Below are 20,310 nucleotides of genomic sequence, written 5' to 3'. Positions count from 1 at the left end.
TCATGAAGTTTGGTTACCAAGCACTGAGATGGTGGCACCCACCTGCAAATGTCTTAGGGCTTACTAGTTTTTGCACATGCTCACTCAACTCTGAGCAGCCTGATGCTATAAGTATGGGACTGACTATGTGAGGAAGAGGAAATATTTTGACTTTATACAGTTATGGCCTCTTTTCTGTAACCTCTGGGATTCAGGGGCCTAAATTACATTGCAGTTCTGCTTTGAAATCATAAAGGAAAGCACTGTGGGAGTGTAGAGTTTCTGTCAGCAGTACCAATAACTCTTTGAAATCCCTTTCACCTTGACTTCTCTTTTTCTCTTTTTTTCCAGGACCCAAAATAACTCAGACAGATGCTAAATTTATCCACCTCCTCCTCTTTTCTCCAGGATCGTTAGATTAATTTTCCAACCCAGGGCCTATCTACATACCAATTTGTGTACTGGATCAGTGAGACAAACAGCTGAGATAAATGATACACAGCAAACAAGTGCTGGCTTGTGGGGGATACTCAATCCCTCTGTATGTCGGTGTCCTGGTTGGGTATGCATTCATGAGGCAGCAGGTGACGTTCCTATCTGTGGAGGACAGCTTTGTAAAGCAGCAGCCCTTCAGTTAGCAGAAAGCAATCCTTTAAAACTCAGTGAGGCACAAAACAGACCCCAAAAAGAGGCACTTTGCTGCCACAACTTTGTAGGATGCTGACAGTAAATTGTGGCGACCAGTTGAGAGCAGGGAATCAAACAGACTCCTCTTCCACTTGTGAAATGTCCACATTTTTCTGAAACGTAATTGAGTATTTAGTACTTCTATCGTATGTTTATTAGCAGAGATGCATCCTAGACATCCATGAGAGATTCACCACGCGGTTGAGTAGATGGGTAAATTTATTTATGTATACATAAACTTCAATGCAATGCCAACACCACCAATAATAATAATAATAATAATAATAATAATAATACTGAAAACAGCACAAAACAACAAAAGTAGAGAGTTCAAAATGCAAATTAAAAGACTGTAAAATCCCACACACCTGGCTCAAAATTAGGTTTTGCAAACTCAGCTATTACCTTATGAAACAAAACAAAAAAATAGATTTGTTCATTCTGGGTCAAATTGGGACTCTTCATGCTCCCACTGACATTGGGAGCATAACAGGATCCAAACACCTTCCCAAACCTCTCATGAGCACCAGAGAGTTCCTATAGCCTGCCCTGCTCTCTTTTTCCTGGTCTGGTGGTGATAGAAGCACAGACTCCACACAGACCTCCTGGTCTCCCTCATTTATTTTTATGCTTATGTTGGGGCATAAATAAATAAATAGTCTGACATTTATCCAAAGAACTGGAGTGCCCTTCGAAAACTACACTTCCCAATGTTGCTAGCACCTGGGATACAACTGTGTGGCTGTGATCAAGGAACCAGGGATGAAGGCCTCTCTTGGGGCTCCAGTGGCTCCTGTTATGAGGCCAATTAAGCTGAGAGTCAGGGCTCTTCTCCAACTTGTATTTGAATGAGAACCAGAGAGGAACTTGCGGGTGCATCATAACTCTGTACACATTGGAAGGCAAGCTTTACAAGGCAGGCATGCGGCATCTCTAATGGGAACAGATACTTATTTATTCTCTAGTCACCATCTCTGCCCAGTAAAGAATCACATCTTCATAGATGGTTTGTAGCCATTTATTAATAGATTTAACTGCAGCAGTTTGGATGTGTTTCAGACATGATTTTCAGCATGCAAAGACACACATCTTGACTATGAATTCTTTGGACAGCTGGATCAGATGTGTAGCACAGTGGTAGAGCACATACATTGTATCTCTGTTTAAAAGGATAAGGTTTCAGGTAATGCGAGAGGCGTCTGTCCAAAACCCTGGTGAACTACTGCCAGTCAGAGTAGACATTACTAAGCTAGATGGAGAAATAGTCTGACCTGGTATAAGGCTGCTTTTTAATGGCAGTTTATTCCATCTTCCACACATTTCCCTAACTGTTCATTTCTGTATTCTATCTGAGCTTTCACATTACATAAACGAGACTTCCTGGAACATTGTGCAAGACTGCATTCTCACAGCCGTTTATCCTGCTTTCTCAACAATTTCCTGATAATCTCCACATTGTATTTGAGCTTTCACATGACACAGAAGTCGGTAAAGTAGAATAAACATGTCATGTGAAGGCCGTTTTGCATTATATTCTGGTATATTTCTGTAAGTGGCTTTTACAGTTGCACTCTCAGTTTATTTCATTTTCTAGACATTTCCTTAACTGTTAATTTCTGCATTATATATTTGAACTTTCACATCACGGAAAAGCTAGTTGTGGAAATACAGTGGAATATAATGCAAATTTAGTGCTCATTTGCATGTTACTTGCTTCCGGGGGGGATGCAAATAGCATGCTAAACTTGTATTATATTTTACTATATTTCTGCAAGTAGCTTTTACATTGTGTGGAATATAATAGAATGTGAAATATAATGTGGAAAGGAACACCTAGGGGAATGTCAGGAAAATGCAATAAACTGACATGTGAATGCAACTCAAGTCAGCATCATATGAGGAATGCTTGGTCAGTGCCCTCTGAGGCCAGCTTGACCCACAGCTTGCCCTAATTTAGTCAGCATTTCACTCCATGTTAACTGGTAAACTATTTATAGGCCACATTTTAGAAAACGTATCTGTGACCTTCGCAAGTACAGCCAGCTGGGATGAATAACCGCCTAGGGTGAGTGTTCAGACAGGTAGAAACAGAAATAGGCCTTTTATTGCAAAAGGCCAGATTATGAATTTTAAAGCACAGGCCTACATCAATGCACACACTTCCCACTGGAATCTATTCAGTGCGGGGAGAGGGTCCTTCAGATGGATGTTTGAACATGTGAAAGCTCTCCTTTGGAGTCTTCCAGCTCCCCTTCCCCTCTCTGAGATCTGAATTCCCACCATATCATCTTTTTGCCTTTCACTCTATAACTCCTCAAAGCATAGAGCAGTTCAAGACATTTTGCTGCCTGAGGCAAAGGGCAAGATGGCACCCTATCTCCAGGCAGGATAAGACTGCTGACTGAATCTATTATAGCACACTACAGGGGGGAGGACAGGCTGTGCAGCGTTCACAGCTCTTGTCTTTCATCAGAGGAAAATGGCCAATGGACTTAGGAGAAACTTACAGAGGGCTGCTGCTGCCTGAGGGCAGTCACCTCAGTTTGCCTAATGATAGGACTGGCCCTGAAGCATTTTGTCACACTGAGAGCACCCGGACCCTTAAGAGGCAGACATGGGGTTTTTCTCCCACCTGAGGTTCCCGTTGTTTCTGTGGCAGGGCTCTTGTGCTTTTAACAACTGAACAACAAGCAGAAATTCAGTTGATGAAACTCTCTCCACTACAAAAGTGCTGATTCTTCATCCCTAGGTATCATTTTTGGTCAGATGTTATCAGACTGAAGATCACTGACCACAGGGAAAGAAGCAGGAGTCCAGCAGAACGGAGAGCTGAAGAATAATACAGCTAGATGTTATCCTGGAATGCATACATTGAATAATTTTTATAATTGCCATATGCATAATTGGCAGAGAATGGGAAGCCCTTCTTATTTCCTTATATTTCTTTTTTAACCTTACTTTTATATGAACTTTAACTGAGAGGGTTCACTCTTCCGTGTGTTGAAGTTATACAGTAATTGTGCTAGAGGGCCTTGTATCCTCTTTTTCTTCTTTTCCCCGTTCCGTATCTTTCCCCCTTTCCTTTTTTCTTTCCTTTTAAAGCTGATTACAGGTGTAACAAGAGTTCAGCTCACATCAGCTGCAGCCAGTGGTCAGGGATGATGAAAACTGTAAGCCAAAAACATCTAGAAGGCCACAGAGAAGAGAAAGAATATGATATCTACCTTTTAGGTTTGATAATTAGCAGGACAAAACTGAGGGTTTCGCTTTTAAATTATACAGGTTTTGGTATTTTTATGAGAGTCTGGGAATGTCTGGTATGACTGGTAACCCTCCCAAGCTCATTTTCATCAGATTGTGTTAATCATCGCTACCCCTTCCTGCCACAGACATATCAGTTCAAATGAAGGCAGCTTTTAGGCTGCAATCCTCTACCAACTTACTTTGAGGTAAGCCCCATTGCACTGTTAGTGCCTCCTGTTAGTGCCTGGTACCCTACGAAAATGCATGCACGTGAATCTTTGAAATTTGGTGGGTGCCGACATGCGCATGTGAATGCTGACAATCCCAGGTGCATTTTGTGACTATCCAAAGACAGAGATGTTGCCCCATTTTTCAGATGTACATGAGTGGATGCTGACAATCGTTTTTAGTAGAAATTCACTGGTGTGTCAATGGAGTTTATGAGACTTTCACAAAACTTACCTGGGATTCTCAACATTCCCATGTCAATGTTGATATTCTTCGTATTTCAGATATTCACAGATGGTATGTGTGAGACGCATAACACGCAAGGCAAGATCTACACCAAGGCTAGGAATCTTGGGGGATTAGGAGAGGACTTTAGTGTCCCCTAGCTCTCTTCAGCATACACACCAAGACATTTATAGCTATCCTGGTGTCCAATATTACGGCTGTGATTTACAGTCTCTCTCCTCCCTTCTCCCCCCACACCATAGGATTACACAAGCATGTGTGTCTAGCCAGCAGTTGACCCAAGGACATCAACAAACTAAAATAGATGACTCCTTCTTCCTGTTTGGTGCTGCTTGACAGCACCAAGAAAAGAGCTCCAAGTTGAGAATGGCTTTATATAAATTAAAGGACATGCCATTTAAAGTCAGAAGTTTCAACAGCTACATTGGATCCACAAGATGACAGAGAGAAGAGGCGAGTGAGAAAACACCTTTTTATTTGAGCAACAAATGGCCAAAAAAAGATAAAAGCAAGTTGCAAAAGCAGTGTGACTGATCTTAAATGCAGTAAGTCCCACTGAAGTCAGTGCATGACTTTTTCCTAAATACTATATACACGTTTAACATCAGGCTACTGGTGGGGAATAGGTCAAACTAGAAGCTTGATGTTTGCCCAGCTAAGCTGAGGGTTTTGTGAAACAAAGAGTTGTGAGATTTTATTGTGAGATTTTATTGTAGCTGGTTTACAAAACAGTCTGGCATATGGGCAAAGGCAATTAAATTACAGTTCAAAGGCACGCAACGCAGCCAAATATTTCAGCTTGATACAGTGGAATTTTTTTCCAACTAGGAAAATTTCCAGCCAGGAAATATACAGAAGCTCAAATGATTCATTTTAGGGGATTGTGCCATGCCCGGTGCCCTGAGGCTTCTGAAGGTAGAGCGCAGATAATAGAGCAGCAGAAGATTAGAAGAATTGGAGGTAACTAAACAGATGTCAATTCAGGTCAAATTCAACGCTGGCACCTAGCGGCTAACAGATTCGGCAATGACCCAGCTGAGAACAAGCCCTAACAAATGATTAGATTTACAGTAAATACACTTGCATGTTTACATTGCTTTGACATTCTTTTGAATGTAAAGTGATTCAGACATTTTCTAAATAAATAGATAAATAAGTATTTGTGCCTTTTGAGGATGTATAAATATACAATTTATCTCACGTATGGCAATAAACAAATCTGCCACTCAGTACAATCTTTAGAAAGGTCATCTTTAATATTTTATTTTTCATTAATTTGGGAATATGAAACAGAGAATCTTTTCTATTACAGTAATGAGTAACTGATCATTCAGTGCCAACATGGCTTCCAAAACAAGTTCAATCCCCTCAGGTAGAGTGACCCATCATTAACTGCGTACTGCCAGCGTTAGTTTCCTGCAGCTCTTCCTACAGAAGGGTAGCAATGGTAGAAATGAAGAATATCTTTTAGCTATGGGTCAGCAAGAAGGAAATTCGACCTTTAAATTTTCCATTTCATCCAGCACAGGGAGGAAAGTGTGTGTCATACAGAAACATTGCTCCAATCTGTCTGGATGTAATAGCATGCCTTCCAAGATGACCCGGCCCAAATCTGGGGCACCATCTTCCAAGTCCACATTCCCATGTGAGTCACATGACCCACACAAGGTTGCAGCCCCCAAAACAATTTTTGGGAGGGGGAACAGCACCCCAAAATGCACATTTTGGGGCACTATGCAAGATCACAGTATGCATGCACATTCAACTGCCTAACGGCATCCATGTCACCCAGGAGATCTCAGCTGCAGAGATAAGAAAAGAAGAGTCATTTCATTGTCTGAAGAGGTCACTTCCTGGCTCACATGGAAAAGCCATTGTCAATGCAGCCCACTGACAGAAGCGCACAGCTGTATTGAGGCAGTACCGGGTGTTGAAATTTTGTGCCCCCTAATAATTTTGCACCTGGGTCAACCACCTCTGTGGGCCCTTACTACAGCAGAAGGCTTTAAAATCGATTCATCTGACTGATGGACCGATTTATAGTTTGATTACAGATTAAAACTAAAGCTCTGATTAATCAGACTCAGCCATCTGGGCTCTTCTGAGTGTCACAAGGAGGACACTACACAGATAACAAGGGAGAAAAGTCTATCCCACAAGCACGGGAAACAGACAGGAGATGCTTAACAAAAGTATCCCCTCCCATCTGTTTCCACAACCAGAACACCCTTGTTCTCTGTCAGCTCCCTGCATCAAATTACATTCTTGTCCGCTCAAGTTCTCTGCGGAACTTTCTGCTCCATATTGTGGGGAACAGAGGAATGAGCCTGCTAGGTTTAGTGGCTATTGCAATTCCGCATCTGCCAGTGCTGAAAGGAAAGGAATACATGGAAACATGTATTAAAACATTTATCCTTTGCATGTTTCTAAATTGACTCCAAGTAGATTTAGGTAGCAAATCCAAAGCGTTAATAGTTATGTATTTATTTCATTTATATCTTAACCTGCCTTCAGGATGTTCACAAAACCATACACGGTCCCTCTTCTGAACCACACCGCCACTTTAATCTCACTGCAAGCCCATTGAGGTATGTTAGGATGAACAAGAGTACCTGGTCAAAGGTCACCCAGTGAGTTTCATGGCTGCATTCGAACTCTGGTTTTCCCAGTCCTAGTCTAGTAGAACTAGTCTCTGAACATGCTGGTTGTCTCACAGATAATGTGGCACAAATGTCTCTTAATGGGCTAAAAGCCATCGATCATCTTCCACCAGCTTGGAGAAGGAGACTGTTTGTCTTCAAAGGCTGATCACACCCATCGGCTCCACCCCACCTTCTTAATGGCTTAATGGAGTATGTTACCTAACACTGAGACTGGGATTTGTTTTAATAAACAGTCAGATCACTAGTAGAGCAAAACATTCAAGGCAGTGTACTGATGCAACAAATTCCACTCTACAATTGCAAAATGGAAAGCCTTGGAAAGATAGTCGAAGAAGAGCTGGGGGAAACTGAAGACAGAGAGCAACCAGCAGTGGACAACATGATGGGGCTCTGGGGCTCACCTGACCTCAAATCAACTGGGTCACTGCAGCACACCTGATAGAAAAGGTGAGGGTGCGGCAACAGCAGAGAGACTGGAACAGTGCAAATGCACCAGCAGGAATTGCACAATCCTCCATTGCAGGAATCTCAACTAAAGCCGCAATGACAGGTGTCCATCCAACCTCTGTTTAAAAACCTGCAAGGAAGGAAAGTCCACCACCTTCTGAGGGAGTCCATTCCACGTGCCCCTCCATCTCTCCAACCTGGTACGCTGCAATGGCACAGGCAGCCAGAGGTCAGGCAAGCAGTGCAGCCCATAGCTGTCAAGTGTCCCTTATTTGAAAGGACAGTCCCTTATTCCAGCACCATGTCCCGCTGCTGTCCCTTATTGATGGATGTTCCTTAAATGTCCCTTAAATGATGTCCCTTAAATTTAAAAGGAAGCAGCTCCTGTCCCTCCCTCCCTGCTGGCCAGGGAGGAGGGAGGCTCCAACTGTGTTGCTTGGTTGTGTTGCTCACCCAATAAGAAGTCTAAGAACGACTGGGGGGTGGAGCTTGCATGCCTTGTGTGTGGCTAGTTAATGCAAGCTGAGGGTTTTTTTGAATGCTGGACGCCATTTTGTTGCATGTGCTGCTGCAAACTTTGCAGTGCAAAGCCAGGCCGGGGAGCCATCTTAAGTTGAGGCTGCATAGGCCTTGTGGTGCATGTGATTCAGACTCTATTCACTTGAACCTCTGGTTACAAAGTTGGTTGGACAGTGTTCTCGAAGCTACCAGCATGAGTTTGACCAGACTGCAGGAGGACAGGAAGACTGGAGTGCCTGGAACAGGTGAGGCTGCAGGTCCCTTATTTTGGCTGCTGGTCCCTTATTTTCAAGGCTGCTGGTCCCTTATTTTCAAATCTGTAAGTTGACAGCTATGGTGCAGCCCCACCATGCTGTCTGCTGCTGGGAGCAAGGCACTGAGTATATGCACAGCCGTGTCAAATGTCTCCTCAATTCTATTTTGTACTCCAGCATTGTGACCACAGGATATGACCCAAACACATTGTACTAAGCTCACAGTCCAAATAGATTAGGGAAGGATGACCAAGTAAGTACAGGATGCCAAGTGTGCTGTGCAGATGCTGTAGCAGCAGCGATGGCCATGCTTTGCAGTGGTCCTTCGTGAAGGGGCCTCCCCATTTAGTTTGATTATACACCAAGTATCCAATGCATTCTGACTGGAGGTGAAACATGATTATGAGAAGAAGAAGTTTAATTAAAGATGAAGTACATATCTTCAGAATGGATATACATTACAGATGCATCTTTATTTGTGGTATTAACTGACATGACAAAGTTTTATTAGAATAATTTATTATTATTATTAAAGATAAATAACTTCAAACGTTCTCTAACAAAATTCACAGCTTTTCAGATTGAGTGTCCTTGTACCTTCCTCCTTCCCTTTGAGATGAGCAAAGTCATCAATGATTCTTGGAATACCCACCGGATGGTCTTGTTTATCAAAAGAACAGATAGTCCTCAAAGTCTGTCTTGAATTTTAGTATTCATAAGTAGGAGATTAGAAGGACCTTTGCATGACCACTCTGCTCTTGAAGATAAACAACTATGGGAGTCAGAAAGAGAGCAGAATAAACAGTCAGCAGAACAGGAAAACCTCCTACTCTGGGCTTCCTTGATAGTGGCAGACTTGGGACATTTTTGTGAGAGAGACTTTTAAAACAAAGCTAAAATGGCCGTACGTTGTAATTTAATAAGATTTCTGGGCCGGTGGTTCCCCTACAACCTGTGAGTCTTCATTTACCACACATCTTACATAGAATCATAGAATCATAGAATCATAGAGTTGGAAGAGACCACAAGGGCCAAGCAGGACACATGGCCATCACTGTGCAGCCACCATTAGAAGCAATATGAAAAGGGGAAACCCTTGTAGACAACTACAGTGCTTGGAGACAGTCAGGTTGTATATTGATGGCAGTGACCAGAGGAGGAATGACCACTGGGAGGAGTGCAGAGAGAAGAAATGCCATGGTGCAAGTGCTGCAGCACAACCAGGTGCCTTCACCTGCCCCAACTGCAACAAAACATGTCTTTCCTGCATTGATCTCTACAGCCACAGCAGGCGCTGTAACCTTTGAGCAGTTTGACTTCACCCCCAAAGGCACACTCCTCCATGGTCTCCCAAGACAGATGGATGCCAGCCAACTTGTTCAGAACCTTGAGGACTGGGGTCTTATTTTATGTGTAACAAGTGAAACATAGCTTAGCATTAGAGCACATGCTTTGCATGCAGAATGTCCCTGGTTCAGTCCTGGCTTCTTCTGGCAGGGCTGGGAAAGACGTCTGCTTGAAACCCTGAAGAGCAGCTGCCAATCAGTGTACGCTAGGGCTGCCAAACGTCCGGGTTTTCCCAGAGATATCTGGAATTCGGCCATTGAAAATGGCATGGGGGAGAGATTTTCACAAATTGGCAAAATGTCCAGGAAAACCAGAACGTATAGCAACCCATTTTGGAATTGAAGTTCAAAAGCAACTTTTTGAAGCTCAACAGCTTTTGGGTCCGGATTTTCACTTTTTGAAATATGACAACCCTAGACAATACAAAGCTACATGGGCCAATGTTCTCCCTTGGAATGAGTCAGTTTCTTAATGAGAACCTCTTCCCTTTGCTGTTTTTTAAAAAAATTCTTTATAATGTAACATGTTAACGATCACAAATTTCACATTCATCAACATGAATGACCCCAAAGTTGCTATCTCCCATTTTTGTCATCGCTCTCTTCTCCGGAAGGTAATTAGGTGAGTCACCAACATGGTACTAGGGCACTGAAAGTCATTTTATCCTAGCCAGCCCTCTCATTCACTGTAACCGAGACAGGACTCTCCCCCACACCCAGAAAATAGTTCTTCATGTCAGCATTTGCTGTTTTTGCAAATATGCTATTAATAGAGTGGTCCGGTCTCTTGCTATGGATGAGAACAAAATGATTGACAGGTACCTCATACCATTACAGGCTGTGACCCAAAGCCCTTTAGATGCATAGCGATCGCTGTTGCTTACTATGGCAGATGAAAGTCCATGCATAATTTGTTGGAAGCCGCCCAGAGTGGCTGGAGCAACCCAGTCAGATGGGTGGGGTATAAATAATAACTTATTATTAATTATTGTTGTTGTTGCTGTTGGGCTGCACTCTTCTGCTCCACCCATAATAGGCAAAAGGAGTCAGGCAAAAGCACCATTAGAATGCGGGGCAATATGTGCAATTGTGAGTGGTGAGGGACAACAGGCTATACATTAACGTCAAAATGAACACACAGGTCTCAGATGCAAAAATGCTTCTGAATACTAGTTGGTGGAAACCACAGAAGGGTGGTTTTTGCTCAGGTTCTGCATGTTTCCCACAGGCATCTGGGATGCCACTAGACTGGACTAGATGGTCCATGGGCCTGATCCTGCAAGCGCTTCTTGTGCTCTTATGACTCTGCTTAAAAGATGAATTCTGAACAAATCCACCAGTGTATACTCTTAAGAGAGAAAGTTAGCAACGCGCCACTGTCCTAGCTGTTCCAGTCAGCAGAGCCGGCTTACCCATGAGATTTGTACTAGATGCAAATACAAGAGTCCCAAATCCCCAGTGCTCGGATGTGACAACATTAGCAACAAGCATGATCTTTGTGCCGGGTTTGGTTTTCAAGAGCAGCAGCAGAAGCAGCAGGACCCAGGGTGATTAGCAGCAGTGCAGAGACTAATAATAATAGTGAGCTTATGTGTCTTTTGGAATGTTCAAAGCATTTATTTAAGTGTAACACTCAAGGATTGAGCTCTATTCCAACCGGGTCTCATATGGCCCCATCATGAAGGACACTTCCAGACTGTCACTATTTTTGTGTGGGATTCAATCACATACCAGCAAATCCAGGCCTTGCCATTATTGTGGATTGGGAGGTCTTGCACAACAAACCCGCTTCCCCAAAAGATCAGACCTTTTTTGAGAAAAGGAATGTAATAAGAAATTGCATTGGAGAATGTCAGATAAGACTTGCTGTGATGAAACTGCACCTAACCTCTCAAGCAAATCAGTCAATCAATGCTTTTATTTGTATGCTACCTTTTCAAAGTTAAAACCATGCTGAAGGAGGCTTAAAGGTAAAGGGACACCTGACCATTAGGTCCAGTTGTGGACGACTCTGGGGTTGCAGCACTCATCTCGCTTTACTGGCCAAGGGAGCCGGCGTACAGCTTCCGGGTCATGTGGCCACCATGACTAAGCCACTTTCTGGCGAACCACAGCAGTGCACGGAAACGTCGTTTACCTTCCCGCCGGTGCGGTACCTATTTATCTACTTGCACTGCATGCTTTCGAACTGCTAGGTTGTAAGGAGGCTTACAACATATTTTAAAAATTGCACAATTCCAAGCATAGCAGAAGGAGTCATGAACAGTAGAGAAAACATCAAAAAGTACACAACCAAACCAAACAATTTCCACCTAAAATGTAAGATCCAAAATAAAAATAGAAAAAATTAACATCTACAACAGCAACATCTACAACAGCAAAATTAACATCTCCCCTAAACAATACCCCAGCCCAAGATTCTGCTCAGAGTCAGTCACGTCCGCAGCCTCCCAGGCCAGTTGGAAAAGGCTTGCAAGGCAGGGAGCAAGTCTTTCAGGACTCACAGCCAATATGGTAAAGTTGAATGCTTAAGAAACAGGTGGTCTGGAAGGTATTCAAATAGACATTAAACACCTACTTGTTCTTCCAAAGCACTTTTTCTTGAAAGTATATGATCCTGTTGCTCCTTGATCTGCTTGTTGCTGTTGTTGTTTTACTGCTATTTTATTGTGGCTTATCCCTACAGCTGCCTCCTTTTGGCCAAAGGGCCACATTCATCTTGGACTGACTCTTTGGGGTGGTCAGGTGCCCCCCCCCAACACTCTTGCATATACAGAGCCCACATCCCTCCTCAGTTGCTTCATGCAAATCAGCTGAGCATGGCAGCTACCATTCCCTCTCTGCTCATCAAATGTTCACTCTGATGACCTGGGAGGGGGAAATCCACCCCCTCCTCAGAGTTGCCGGACTCTGCCCTCCTCCCCTCTTCCCCAGCCAGTGTTGTATCTACTGCAAAAGTGAGTTCCGGGACGGTGGGGGAAGGTGGTAGAAAAAATTGCCAGCAACGTTACTGAGATTGCAGCATGACTCTACAAAGCAGTTCATGTAAATAGGCAAAGCAAGTCATTTTAATGTTCCTCTTAGGATCTGTGGTGGTAGAGGAAATGAGAGCATGCAGCTTAGAGGGAGGGGGAAATATTCCCTTTCATTTAAGGAACCCACAACTCTGGGCCAAACAGGTGGATAAATTTAGGCATGCTAGGGCATGCATGTTATTTCTCTTAAGCCTTCTTAGATAATGATAGTAACAGATGTTTATCACAAAGTCACAGTGAGGCAAATATAGCCACATCTTTTCTACATACAGACTCATAAAACTTATTACAGCAATGTGGATCAGGTGCCAGTGCACAAAGTTGAAAATCAGAGAGCTGCATTTTTGCACCACCCTTGACTAATCCATCAATATAATTTCTCTCTGGCTATCTATTTCCTCCAGTCTACAATAATAGAATCATAGAACTGTAGAGTTAGAAGGGCCATCTAGTCCAGTGTCCAGCAATGCAGGAATCTCAACTAAAGCACCCATGACAGAAAGGTCATCCACCCTCTGCTTAAAAACCTCCAATGAAGGAGTGTGATTATTTCACTACTTGCAGCCCAAATTACCTTTGAGACCTGCCTTTCATAATCTTATCTTGAAATCCTGCAGGCAGATGCTGTCAGACTGAAATCACTGGATTAATACATTCTGCAATATATTTATCCATGAAGGTGTTCCTCTGGGACTTCTTCCTCTCTTCGAAGTAAATGTACTAAGCTAGTATTATATGCTGTATAAACAAAGAGATGGGGAAGAAGGGAAGGTTGTGAAATCAGTGGTCTACCCAGTATCATTTACCAGCTGTGCTGTTTACAAGCTCTGCTCAGATGTTCGGCTGAACATGTGAGGGCTCAAACTCTGTAGGGGCCATGAGGTCATGTGCACCATTCATCTCCCATGACTCCATTCACACTGGCCATGGCCAGTGGATCATTGCAGAATGGAAATATGCAAAAGAAATGTTTTAAATCTTTGTTTTGCTTCATTTAAAACACTTGCATACTTCTTTACATTAAAACGTATAAATAGTATTAACATATTTATAAATATGTTTGTTTATAAACATTTTTATTTAATAATATGTTTAGTTATTAATATATTTACATTTATATTTAACATATATTTATAAATGCATTCACCTCTTTTAAAATTTGGTAAGCCCAGCCCTCTTGTGTAGGGGGTCACTCCTACTTATCCCGCTGAGTGAGGGCCCTGAAGTCTTGTTTTGACAGCAGCACTGAGATCATGCCCCTTCTATTACTTATCTATTATTTTATATTTCTATACCACCCTTCATCTGTGGATGCCAGGGCAAATTACAATAAATTTCATTCTTGGCACATTAGTCCAAATTCCCTTGCCTGAACAAGCCTGCAAAGATGCAATAAGTAAAACATTCCAAATTAAACCACTCGGATTTCAAAAACTACCTATTCAAATCAGTTGCAGTCTTTCCAAAGGAGCCTAGCTAGTCACTATTTCAAGTCTCCCTGTATTCTTCTTCCACAGTGTTAGCTTCCAGTGTTAGTCTGCTGCAGATAAATCAATGTAGAGTCTTGTGGTACCCTAAAGACTTCCTGCTGACCTGCTAACTGAACATTCATCCTTATTTGTTTGCAGACATTTTGTGATGAGGTTAACTGACAGCAGTTGTTTATTGAACATTCGGGTTTCTTTGCAGGGAGTTTCGTATTATGTTGGGTCAAACAACTGTTATTCCATACTTTCCAATGCATTTTCCTGTTACTTTCCTTATTATGTAAAGGTGGATGTGGAAAGCATATTCCCTGCACAAGAGCGCCAAATCCACTTCAACTACACAGCCTGAATTTTCGGGTATGCAGCTGAATCTCACCACAAAATAGTGACAGTCTGGAAGTACCCAAATTTTCTAGGACATAGGCTTTGCTGTTCTCTAGCATCCATTTCCCCTCTTCAGATAACATACAAAATAATAGAAATAAGACACCCATGATGCTATGGAGAGACTAGACCTATCTAAATGGCCACTCGTCTCAGGAAAGATAAACAAAACACTTCACTGGAGCCCATGACATGAATTTTAAACAACAGGAAGGGAAAAACACAGACGATGGGAATTATTTATAATGAAGGGAACTCCTAGAGAATGTTGGACTAATTGCAATAATAGAAAAGTATTTTCCAGTCGGGTCAAGCCTGTTAAAAGACAAACCGCAGAGAAAAATTGTGTGTTTAGAAAGCTTTGTAATCCATCAGACAAAGGTGATGAGATCTCCTGCCTCTCATTCCTCGAGATACAGTTATTATGGGAGTTGAAATAGTTTGTGTGTGTTTGGATATGTATACATGCAAGCACACACATTTCCAGCCACAGATCATGATGTAATAGTCTTTCCCATCTTTCCATTGTGCTGACAAGAGATCCAAGAACAAAATACTCTGAGAATGTATCACACTAAAATCAATCTAGGGTTTTTCCAGAATGTTCTAGGATGACTGAAACGAAGGAGAAAGTTCCATAGGATGTTAGAGTCAACATAGGTATAGGAGGAGAAGGGGTCCATGGCAATGATTAGAAATACTATGTAGGATGCAACAGCTTCAGAGCCTGAGCCAAAGGTTGCTTACTCCAATACAGGGCCAGCCCAAGACATTTTGGTACCTGATGCAAATGCCAAAATGATCCCCCCCTTCCCTGCCAGGGAAGAAGGGATGGGTGAAGATCTATATCAGAAACAAGGAGGGAATAAAGCTTGACATCAAGAACTACAGCCCCTGTGGATCCTACCACCTGAGGTGGTTGCCTCACCTTTCCTCATGAGTGGGCTGGCCCTGCCCCAATAATCTCTCATTTCTGAATCTGTTAATTTCTGGTTCTGTTAATCTACTACATACATGTATTTAGACTTTTATCGTAAGTCATAACATCGTAACAAATTTCTCAGGATTTGGACAAATCTAAAAGATCGCACTCTAGAACAACTCTACCCAGTGTTGTTCAAGGAAGATGTGAATCGTCAGTCACAAAGCTCACTGTGTGATCTTGGGCCAGTCACTATCTCTTTATCTGGTTTATTTCCCAGATTTGTTGTGAGGTTAAAATGGGGATTTCCCATGTATTCACCTTGCACAGCTTGGAGGAAGAGTACGATGTTTGATTTGATTTATTGTATTTCTAGGCTGCTTTTCATCATGTTATTGCCATAGCATTCCCAGATTTCCTGATATGGCTCTGTTTCCATAACAAATGGGTTTCCTCATGTTCGTGACCTGATGATCTCCTCCCTTCAGCTGAAAGTGAGGCGAGACACTGTGTTTTAGGTTGTCCATAAAACTGGTGTTCACATTGTATGCAGAAAAGTTAGACTAACACTACAATCCTATGCGTGTTAACTAGGAGTTCCCATTGGCAAGCCCTACTAACCTCAGTAGGAATTTCTTCCAAGTAAACATGCACAGGATTGGGCCATAAGGTCCTTGACTCCTGTTGAAAAAAGACTAACAGAAAGTTCACAGTCAAGTTCAGTGATGTGGCAGTTCAAAGATCTATGGCCCACATGTTGTTTAGTGTTCTCTTTTGGATAGAAGATGTTTGTGGTCATTACACAGAAGCTGCAATATTTATATAGAATGAATGAATGAACACACCCGAGAATGCCCAAGGTAAGAGGAGCAGGAACATCTCTATGTCTTTGTGCTTCCTTGTTGTTTGCGAGCCAAGAAGCAACACGAGCAAAATAAAGTTGTTTGTCAAGCTCCTCTAAGTAACTGCCCACTGAGTCAGAAGATTCTTGAAAGGTTCCACCAAACATCTTTATGAACTGTACAGCATTCATGGTATGAATTTACCTACAGCAACGTGGCAGATCAGATTGCACATTTTTTGCAACATTTTTTGTTATTTTTTTCACAAGACATTCTAGATTTCAGCCCACAGGCAACTTTGTTCTTGCTTAGATTGATAAATTCATTCTCAAATTTTACTTAAAAGCGGCCATTATATCATCATGGAGTATGACAAGAAGCTTTGTATTGTGGAGAAGTACCCAACCAACAAAGGTCCGTATAGTTAAAGCTATGGCTTTCCCAGTAGTGATGTATGGGAGTGAGAGCTGGACCATAAAGAAGGCTGATCGCCAAAGAATTGATGCTTTTGAATTATGGTGCTGGAGGAGACTCGTGAGAGTCCCATGGACTGCAAGAAGATCAAACGTATCCATTCTTAAGGAAATCACCCCTGAGTGCTCACTGGAAGGACAGATCGTGAAGCTGAGGCTCCAATACTTTGGCCACCTCATGAGAAGAGAAGACTCCCTGGAAAAGACCCTGATGTTGGGAAAGATGGAGGGCACAAGGAGAAGGGGACGACAGAGGACGAGATGGTTGGACAGTGTTCTTGAAGCTACCAACATGAGTTTGACCAAACTGCGGGAGACAGTGGAAGGCAGGAGTGCCTGGCGTGCTCTGGTCCACGGGGTCACGAAGAGTCGGACACGACTAAACAACAACAACAAGCCAACCATCATGTTTTAACTTCTATTTGATAGATCTTGAAGCATGGTTCTACAGATGCCCAACTGGATTGCGACTTTAAGCAGCAAAAGGAACAGGAAGTTTCAAAAGATGAGGCAAAGTGCCAGATGTCTTCAGCTGCAAAGTAGCCAATGTGCACACAAGAGGCAGGAACTACTTCCAGCGAGACTCTTTAACTTGACCCTGCAAGCATTATTCAGCTAATTACAAGCATAGCATTGGGCAGAGTAAAGGTTCCTGTTCAGCTGAGCACAATTATCTCTGCTAAAATACACTGAAGGTACCAACTCTTTTACAGGCATTTGAGAAGGTGTGGCTATGGAAACTCCAGATAAGGGACAGGCAGATGAAACCAACCTTGTCATGTTCACAGAACCCCAAGACGTATCAATTCCAGGCCGCACCTAACAAAGTCTAACAAGAAGCTTCTGAACCCTCTCAGCTTTAATGCAATGAGGTGGCTATGGAGATGGAAGTTGTGGAGGCATATGTGAGGAGAACCTCAAAGTCAATAGCAGCAATGGAGGACATGGAAGAGGAGGAATTTACCACCATGTCTAAAGACATTTGTAAGACTGTAAGAAGATTGGAGAATGTACAACAGGGTTCTTGGATTCCTTGAAGACATTTAAGGTACTTTAATTACTTCAGTATCAATATTTTAATGAGCATATATGTACCGTAACACCCACACACCCACACACATGCACACGCATATCTAGTACTAGCCACAATGGCTATTCTCTACCTCCACTGCCAGACACAGTGTGCCCATGAGTTCTAGTTGCTAGGAATCACAGATGGACAGGGAGCTTGCAGGCTTCCCATGGGCATCTGACTGGTCACCGTGCAAACAGGATGCTGGGCTAGATGGACCATTGGCCCAATCCAGTAGGCTTTTCTTCTTTTCTTATCTGTATTGCAGTAAAACAAAGACATTCCAAAGACATTCTTTGCCTAGGTGAGGGCTCTGTCTTACTAAAAGTGATTATCCCTGCCATTAACTAGCATACAAAAATCTAAGACCAATAAATAAATAAATACTGACATTTTGAAGGTTGAAAAAAAATCAATAAAACTTAAGTGAGATAGGCTCAAAGACTATCATGTCATGGTTGAGGTGAGGGCCCCTTACTGTTTAACTTTCAATAAGATAAATTTTAATAACCTTAAAAGAACAACCCTCCCTATAAATCAACAAGGTCAGGGTTTAATCTCGTAAATTAAATTCTTTGTTAGAGCAATTCCTGCAACTTCACAATCCTGCTTCTAGGATCCCCCGGCAGCAAAATAGTAACAGCAAAAGCAACAACACATGAGTAAACTGGAAGTCTCCTTAAACTGACCTCCCTGGATAGTGACAAATTTGAACAGAGGGTGGAGCCCCCGGAGGAAACTAAATGTAATAAAGCTAACATCTTAACACTCATTTGGAGTTTGCTTTTACAGTGACAAAGTCACCACACCCAGGCTGCCTGGAGCTCACCATCAAGTGATTCAAGAGCCCACTGTATGCAAGGAGGAAGACTATTTTAAAGGGCAAAATCATTGACTCACGACATGATGCAACCTTTGATCAACAAGAAGAGTGTTGTCCAGTTTATGATCGTCATTTTCACCTGATGTTTTGTGCAATTTTAAAAGTATGTGTGCACATGAATGTACACACACATTTGGTTCAACAAATATTAAAGTGTCTCTTCAATGCGATAACATCTCAAACTATCTGAATGGGGCCTGGTCTGTACTTTAAAACAAAACAAAGCATCTGTCTGGCTCAAACCACAATTAATATCATCTTTTTTAAAAAAAACAACAAAATATAGCATTAGCCTTTTATGAGCTACTACCTCCCTTATCTACTCTTAGCATGTGGACCATGGAATACCTTAACTGTGAGCTTTTGTTCAGAAACCAAAGTTCCTGAGGCACCTTGCCATAAACTCAAAAAACAAACTTAGGCAAACTTAGTTACTAGGGAGCAGGGGCAATTTGTCCCATTTCATCACCTTAGGTGACATGGGAATTGCTGCCTCCTGCAACTGCCCACCCTGCAACTTCTGCTGATGAAATGCCCTGGCTCTCACCAAACTTGGCAAGAGCAACGTGTACCACAAAGCACTGCCTTTGGCTTCTCTGCCCAGGGGGTGGGGAAACCGAGCACCAACATGGTGCCCAGGAACACCCTGGCTCTTGCAGAACTTGGCAGGAACGAGGGCTTTTTGCAAAGCTTTTTGTTATTTGGCTTCTCCGCACATCAGAATGCCTCCCTCATACCAGTGGTGGGGCAGGCAGTGTTGCCTCATGTACTTCTGCCGCCTGTGGCACTCACTTTACCCTGCCTCATGGGCAAACCAGTTTTAATAGGGAGTAGCAAGGGTGTATACGAGCTTTCTCACAGATGTCCCAGCTGCTACTCTTGCTTCTGAATCTCTGGACAATGGTGGAGTTTAGAAGAACTAACCCGGACCCAGAAATGGCTTCCAGAGCAGACAGATCTTAGCTGCTCCTGGAGTGGGGCTTCCCCACTTGGGCTCCATTTTTATAACTTGATTATATCATCATCATCATCATCATCATCATCATCATAGCTCTTGGGAACAAACGGTGCACAGTGCAAATGTATTTGCTGAAATTTCCATGCTGCTGAGCAAACAGAGCCCTGCCAAAGTACACACAGCCAAAGATAGTGTGAGACATTTACTGATACGCCAGCACTCTTCACCTGTCAGGTTCTACAGATATTAGAATTTCTGTCCCTTCAGGGTGCTTTGTAATGTGATTGGGGGAAATATTTGTGCATTCCTGAAATGGGCACTTGCTACTGGGCATTTTTGCCAATTTGAAGGTCCCTGCATTAAAATATAGTGGTACCTCGGGTTAAGTACTTAATTCGTACCGGAGGTCCGTTCTTAACCTGAAACTGTTCTTAACCTGAAGCACCACTTTAGCTAATGGGGCCTCCTGCTGCCGCCGTGCCACTGGACCACAATTTCTGTTCTCATCCTGAAGCAAAGTTCTTAACCTGAGGTAATATTTCTGGGTTAGCAGAGTCTGTAACCTGAAGCATATGTAACCCAAGGTACCACTGTACAAGATGTTACAATATTAGGTATACTGAATCAAGACTAAGTTAGTTA

General features: G+C 42.6%; 1 long non-coding RNA gene across 1 annotated transcript in view; it reads right to left on the bottom strand.

Moving 5' to 3' along the window:
- Positions 1-7,660, bottom strand: part of LOC307218050 — a 125,772-nt gene extending 118,112 nt beyond the window's left edge. Inside the window, exons 1-2 of the long non-coding RNA XR_013839703.1 lie at positions 6,996-7,660; positions 6,105-6,185 (exon numbers count right to left, since the gene is read on the bottom strand). This is a non-coding gene — a long non-coding RNA (uncharacterized lncRNA). The remainder of the gene's footprint in view (positions 1-6,104; positions 6,186-6,995) is intronic.
- Between the last annotated feature and the right edge of the window lie 12,650 nt (positions 7,661-20,310).

This window comes from Podarcis cretensis, assembly GCF_951804945.1.
Source record: "Podarcis cretensis genome assembly, chromosome: 6".
Classification (NCBI taxonomy): Eukaryota; Metazoa; Chordata; class Lepidosauria; order Squamata; family Lacertidae; genus Podarcis; species Podarcis cretensis.
Note: the sequence above shows the minus strand (reverse complement) of the source record. Positions and strands in the feature narration are given on the sequence as shown.